The sequence below is a fragment of the Microtus ochrogaster genome, chromosome 15 (genome assembly GCF_000317375.1).
Source record: "Microtus ochrogaster isolate Prairie Vole_2 chromosome 15, MicOch1.0, whole genome shotgun sequence".
NCBI lineage: Eukaryota > Metazoa > Chordata > Mammalia > Rodentia > Cricetidae > Microtus > Microtus ochrogaster.
In genome coordinates, this window is record NC_022017.1 from 27,307,564 (window position 1) to 27,315,137 (window position 7,574).

Genomic DNA, 7,574 nt, shown 5'->3' on the forward strand with positions numbered 1-7,574 from the left:
TGGGGCAGCTCTTGAGTCAGTCTTTCCAGACAAAATACACGAGGGGTCCAGTGATCCTGGGCTGCTCTGGGAGAGGGCTGTGAGTGGTCCCGGGTTCCAGCACTAGAGCCAAGTGTGCCCAGTCACACACGGCCGCTGCACCTCATGTGATCCTACTGACTCTCAGGAGAAAATATTTTCTCTCTTTCTGAAAGAAGATGCTGAGCCGGGGAGGGGGGGGACTTTTGGCAGCCTGTGGCCCAGTGCCCCAGCTCTGGTCACTACTGTCCTCTGCTCCGTGCTGAGTGAATGGAGCAGGTGAGAGCACTGAATGAGGAGGCAAAGATCAAGTGGTCAGACCTGAGGTGCTCAGTGTTCAGCATCTTTGTCCTTGGGTCGCAGCTCTGGGCAGGAGGGGGGGTCCCTCCTGGTCATCCCTTGGCTCCTGTTCATCTGTCTACCTGTTTCCTATCCACTAGTGAGGGGACACACACACACACACACACACACACACACACACACACAGTGTGCGAGGCTAAATCTTATATGAAGGGTAAATAATTTAGGTCAGAAAACCCTCTTGAGCCTCGAGGAGGTTGATTAACTCTGCCTGATCCTGTGAGACTTGAGTGGGATTGGGAGCCAAGAGGGCATCTGGGCAGGCCTGGCTTCCAGCAGTGCCAGCCACCAGCAATACCCTGGAGCCAGTCCCTGTGCCACACAGCCCTGCCCCACCCTCTCCTGCCAGAAGTCCCTTCCCACTACTCTTCTGGGGGAGCCAATGTAACCAGCTGGAGACAACCCTGCCTGAGGTGTCAGACAGGCTCGGGCCTGCCTCTGGGTCCTGAGCCAGGCCCTCAGCCTGTTGCCTCACCTGTAATACGAGGACTGCCTCATAGGCTGTGCCAACTATGCTAGACAGGGATTCGGAGCTGCCCCAAGCTCTCTGTCTCCCACAGTCACAGAACAGGGAGGGCCTCCAGAGAGCCTGCAGGGCCTGCCTAGTCCTTCCTGATGCTGTAGTCCTGTACTTGTTCCTGTAGGACACCTAGCTCCATTCCCTCCACCCAGCAAGGAATTAGTGAGTTTGAAACTTCCCAAGATGCTTACAGCCTCCTCCCCCCGTAGCAAGCACCTTACTTTTGGAGGTGTCCGAATTGTGAAACAGGGTCTATTGAGCAGTCACTGACCCAGAATGAGAACGGGAAAAAGAAAAGCTGATTAGAGGAGGCTCAGATACTCTGGGACGAGAAGCAGTGAGCTAGGGAGACCCAGGAGGGGCTAGAGAAGGCTGGCTGAACCGCAGGTTCCCTTCTTGGGAAAGGAGGCCTGTGCCTCTGCACTCCTGCAGGACCTATCGGCCTCGGACTCCTCCCCGGTGCCCCGTACCCACTCCCAGGCTGAAATGCTGCTCCAGGACCTTCCTGAGCCTGTTCGTTCCCAGGCTCTTCCCGCTACCCCACAGCCTGGCCACATGCTTTTGCCTGTGTCTTCTCCAGTGAGAGATGATAACTGCTGTCGACCTGTAACTGGCTAAGACCAAGAGCAGCCCTTGGGGCCGGGGGTGGTCAAGCTGGCATGTAGCAGACATTCACACTCTAGTTTGAATGTTTCCTGGCAGCAGGTTTGGATCTGAATCTTTAGAAATGGAGGAGGAGGGAGAGATGGCTCTTATACTCCGCTCCCTTATCAGCCCCTACCACACAAACAAGAGAAACTGAGGCACTATTAGAGAAAGAAGTGTAGGACAGGAGCCTTCTGTCCCCAGGTGAGAGGAAGGAACAAACAACCCCCAAGTAATTCAAGGGGACAGAGCTAAAATGTGCTTCCTCAAAGACCCTGATAGCATACCTAATTCTCACAGATGATCCCAAGCTTCCAGATGAGACCCGTGAATGAGGGTTGAGTGACAGGGTTACATGGGGTGCATGGAGAACCTCATAATCTCCCACCGCACCTCGTATTCCCCTGCTGAAGTGTCTCTGTGGGAAGCTGAGGGAAAAGAAATGGGGTTTGTGTGCCACATGGATGAGACACTCCATTACCCGTGCTCCCGCTGCGTCAGCCTGCCTGTCCAGCCCACACAGAGCAGCCCCTGAGCTGGTACTGTCCCCTTGGCTTTTCTTGAATCCTCCTCACTTATCTCCAGCGTGCAGAGGACACACTTACCCAAGGCTATCCTCCTCCTACACCTTGGGGAGTAGCCTCCAAGTCCTTCTATGGACTCCTCATGGACCACGCAAACCCTTCCCCAGCCCCAGGTACTCCCGGGAACCTGGTACCCTCGACACTCAGTGCCAGAGCCACTGTGTCTCCTGCTTTATAGCTCTCTGCTTCTTCCTGTGCCAGAGGGATGAGCCAAGGCAGGGGCTGCAGAGAAACCCAGTGCAGGGGCCAGGGTTGTGGCGGTGTCCCATGTTTGTCCAGCATGCCTCCAGCCCTAGGTTCCTACCCTCGCTCTGAACTGGGAGGGAGATGCAGGGAGGGAGGGAGGAAAAGAAGAATGGAAAGAGGAAGAGAAACAAACAAAAAAACCAGGTACCCACCGCAGACATCACTAATCGATCCCTGTAATCTCTCCTATTAAACCAAGGGCAGCATCAAAATTCCTGCCCAGGACTCTAGGCAGACTGTATGGGGTTGGCCCTGGAGAAACGGTCCACTGGGCACTCTGACAAGGCCAGGGTTCCCTAGCACAGTCTAACATTCTACACCTCCCTCTGCTCAGGCTCATCTGGATCAGACTCAACGCTGGCCCAGAATTCCAGAACACTCCGCTGGCAGGACTTTTTCACAACCTCTGGGCACAAAGATACGGAGCTGACCCACTTTGGGTAGACAGCAGCTGGGCCCAGGCCAGGCCTGAAACTCTTGCTCCCAGAACCCACCTCAGCGTCTCCGGCACAGCTTCTCATATCTGGGGGGGTGGGAGGGGCTGGTGTGTGTGTGTGTGTGTGTGTGTGTGTGTGTGTGTGTGTGTGTGTGTGTGTGCGCGCGTGCGTTTTCCTCCGGAGGCTTGCCCACAGACTTGAAGGCACTTGCTTCAAATATACAGGTTTGGAAATGAGGCTCAGAGAGGCCTAGTAACACGCCAGGGCTCACCGTGAGGTAGGCTCCAAAATCTATATTCACACCTTCTATGGGGTCCTCATGGGCCATGCACACACCCTTCCGGACCTGCTTGGTCACTCCTGGGAGTCTAGTACCTCGGTGCTTTTTTTTTCTCCTCCCCAAATGGCCCTCCTGCTGTTCCCACCACCCAGCCACCAGCTGGGATCTCACCTCCCAAGAGTCACTTGCCAAGCCATCAGCTACTGTCATCACCCCAAGGCAGCCAGCAAGAACAGCCGCAGCAGCCTGGCACAGACCCGCCTCTGGCCTCTCCGTGGTCCCAAGCCAGCAGGGCAGGCACCTAGCCCTGGGCACATGTCTGCAGACAGTACATGCAGGAAGGAGCCTTGAAACTGGGTGGGAACTCAGGGGCTCAGTGGAACAACCTTGAGACCCAGCTGAGATGTTAAAGTAGAGAAGAGCAGGGGCACGATCAGGGGGTCAGACAGGGCAGCTTCCCCGGTGAGTGTGCCCCTTCCCTGCCTAGATGCACAGGCGGTGTAGCATCCAGAGAGGTTCCCCTACCAGTTATCACCCTAGGTGGCCACCTAACAGCTAAGGACGATGAGAGACAGGAATGGGATGCCCTTGGTTCTACAATGATCCACTGTCCCCTGGCTTCTTGTATTGGTGGCTCTTAATGGTTCCTGGTACCCCTTATTCTGACTTCCCCTAGAAGCAGCTGGGGGCTGGGCAGGATGATATCTGACCCACAGAGACTCCAGTGACCTTGAAACTGTCCCACAGCTATGTCAATAGGACAAGGAAGAGAGACTAGCCTGGGCTCTAGGCCCTTCATCCAGTCCCTCTGTCTCTGAGCTTTCACCTCCTCCTCTACTGAGTGGATTCTGGTTCTTCCCCACCAGGCTGAGGATGGGCAGGAAAAGGTGATGGTGGGTCCCTAGCCCTTTCCAGGCCCCTCCTTCTCCATGTCCCTGGAAGAAAGCCTCAGAGGCCCTCGGAAGGAGGCAGGCCGTTGAGTGCCCTGTCTGCAGCGCCACAGGCATTTGGCAAGGCTCCTCACTGTCTGCCACTTTGGGGTGTGATGGTAGAAAACGGGTCAGTGCCAGGAGAGACAGCATCAGGATGGGCAGCCTGTGGGGGGAGGCGGCAGCCACACAGAGTCTGCTGGAGGAGGGCCACCTAGGGCTCCTAATGCAGAACAGAGGAAAACTTACATCCAGAAATGGAGCCACGTTGGAGAATCCTGCATGGAGAGGCCGCGAGCTGGGAGGGCAACAAGTTGAAGGGAAACGTATAAAAAGAGAAAGAGCTGCTACCCTGAGCCCCTAAAGTCGTCGGTACCCACTGACGTCAGGCTCCTGAGTTGCTGGAGAACCCCGCTAGAATGTGCTTAGGCTACACGTCCAGGCTAAATGAACCAGCTATTGCACTGGTTAGCTTTTGTTTTGTTTGTCAACCTGACATAAAATATGGTCATCTAGGAAAAGGGAACCACAATGAGAGAATGCCTTCATCCGATTAGCCTGCTCGCAAATCTGCGTGGCATCTTCCTGATTAATGATTGACGTAAGAAGGCCCAGTCCACTGAGAGAACAGCATCCTTAGACAGGCAGTCCTGGGCTGTGCACACTGGAGGAAGCAAGCCAGTGAGCTTCATCCCTCCATGGGTCTTGCCTCTGCTCCTAGGGTTCCTGCCCTGACTTCTCTCACTGATGGACCATGATTTAATGTCTAAGGCAAATAAACCCTTTCATCCCCCAAGTCACAGCAATAAAAAGCCGACAAGGACAGCCATCGTGGGAAGAACACCACATAGCACACAATGACTCTGGCCAATTCTAGAAAAGAGAGAAGGGAGGTTAAAAGACATCCTTTGGTAGCATGTCCCAGGGCCCTCAAACCACCCTAAACAAAGGTGACCTGGCCAGTGTGTCCTGCTGGTGGAATTGGGTCCTAAAGGGGATGAGAAGACAAGCATGACAGGTCCCTGTGTGAGCAATGACACTAGGACCAGGAGGGCAGGGCACAGTGATGGGGAGGGAAGGAGGAGTGGATGGGGTCAGGGCTGTCAGGGGCAGATAGAGGAGGCGAGGTTGCTGGGAGATCTTCAGATCCAAAGTGGCTCCTGCAGGGTGAGGCAGGGTAGGGGGTGGGAAGCCAGCTTGGAGAGAATGAAGCCTGAAGTCTCCGGACAGAGACCCGAGCTTTGGCAAGGAACTGGCATGTGTAGTGGTGGCTCTGGAGGTTTCAGGCAGCCAGGACTACCAGGAAGTATCCACAGGAGAGGATCTGGGAAGGGAAGGTGAGGACATCCTGAATGGGTACATCCTTCTCGCCCTTTCTCACCATGCTTAGTGAGTCCCCGTTGTGCTGAGAACAAAAATCCCATGTCTGCCAAGGGCAGATGTTTCTTGGGCCGGTGTCTGAAGCATGCTTGGAAGGGGACTGCACTGTTAGCCCCAGGAGAGGATTACCCCCATTCCAGGTAGGAAAATGAGGAGACTTGGCATGACAGTGGCACATCCCTGGTCCTCTCTCCTCCTGGCTCTGTGACGTTGGCCGTAAGTGTTACAGTCATTACGGTGGAGACAGTCGGTTATACTCCCTTTCCTTGGACCTCTGCCTTCAGCCAGGAGCCTCAGCTGAGCCCCTGCTCTACTGAGATGGTCACACCATCCTGGTGAGGCCAGGAGGGGCCTGGACCTGCTGGGATCCTTCATTAGGAAGCATCAGCTGGGAATAAACTCCTATAAGAGCCCTGCCATCCTGGGTGGGTGTTCAGCATCAGCGCCTGGACTCCAGGAGACAGATAAAGCACAAACCAGTGATCTGAGGAAGGAGGCTCAGCAGCCTGGCCCTCATTTGGGAAGAGTCCCACAGGTGATGCAGCTTCCCGGGTTCTGCATCCCGGGGCAGCTTTGGAGTATGACGGGCCCTGGTCCACATCCCGGCTCTGCCACCTAACACTTGCTTTTTCTACCTTGGATAAGTCTGGACCTTTGAGTCTGGGCCCCACTCCAGAATCTGTGAAGGGTCTGTATGTAGATGCCCATCCGCTGTGGTGATCATAAAGGCTAAGACTTCGGAATGGTCACCTAAGTGACCCGATCAGAAGGAAGCAGTCAGGTTAGACCGAAGACAAGCAAGGGAGGCAGATAATCTGCACACCAGTATTTGTGTGGAGAGGACAGACAGACAGACATGGACTCATGCTTCATCAGGACAGCAGGACAGACCTCCAAGGTCCCTAAAGTTCCCCTGACTTTGACCCCACATCTACCTCCAGCCTCCTCTGCTGGTCAGCACTGTGGCCTCTGCTCAGTGTGCAAGCAACGCAGATGCTTTGGGACGTCCTCAAAACTGTCACCCATCTCTGCACTGTCTGTGCTAACCTGTATTCTATGTCCCCATGTCCCAACATCTTCTCTGGCTGCAGTCATTGCACACAGATAGCCAATCAACCAACCGCTGGCTGGCCCAGGAGGTGGAAGTAGCCTGTGGACCCACCCCCACCACCACTCATGCCTACCACTGCGGAAGGGTAGGCAGGATGGGGCAATACCCCCTCAGGAAAGCCAGTGTTTGTATTGTCAACAGAGGCTGAGGTGGGCTTTGCTATGCATGCAGCACCAGGGAGGTGCGGGCACCGTGCTATTGTCTGCCAGCTCCTGCCACCAAGCTGAGAGCCTCATCCAACTCAGTTTGTCTTTAATAAGTGAAGCCCATGTTATGTGGGGGCAGCTGGGAGGGTCTCTAGATCTCTGTGCCGTCAGGGTGGTACACCCCACCCAGAGGCTTCTTGGTGCCTAGGATGTAGCTGGTAGAGACTGGTAGAGGGAGTGTAGCCTTATTAGAGATGCGGAGTGACCCTTGCTCCAGCTAGGGTCATGTGTGCGCGCGTGGACACACACACACACACACACACACACACACACACACACACACTTCCAGTCTTAGCAGGTCCATGCCTCTGCCTTGAGTCACCTTTATCTTGGCATCTTCCTCACTAATCACTGTCCCTCTGTCCTCAGCAAACCACAACCCACCCCCTCACCTTGTGCTGAGAGCCCTTGAGTTGAATGGCAAACACCAGGAGGCACAAAAAAAAAACAGCATCTGAGGCCAGGCTCCCAGCCACAGCATCCGGCTAAACCTCTGACCTGCCTGGCTAAACCTCTGACCTGCCCGGCCCGATATCATTCTTATTCAAACTGAACATTCAGGAATCTGGGCCAGCAGCCAGTTCAGTAGACATGGTCAGCGATGTCTCACTGTCATTGCTGGAGCATACCCAGGGAGGCCCAAGGACTGAGGGTCCAGAGGAGTCCTGGTGCCGTTCTCTGGCTGCCTCTGATTCTCCATCCCCAAAAGCCTTGGGAAGAGGGTTGGTGAGAGCTCTGTATCTCACATAAGATGAATTGCCGGGTGATGGTGGCGCACGCCTTTAATCCCAGCACTCGGGAGGCAGAGGCAGGCGGATCTCTGTGAGTTCGAGACCAGCCTGGTCTACAGAGCTAGTT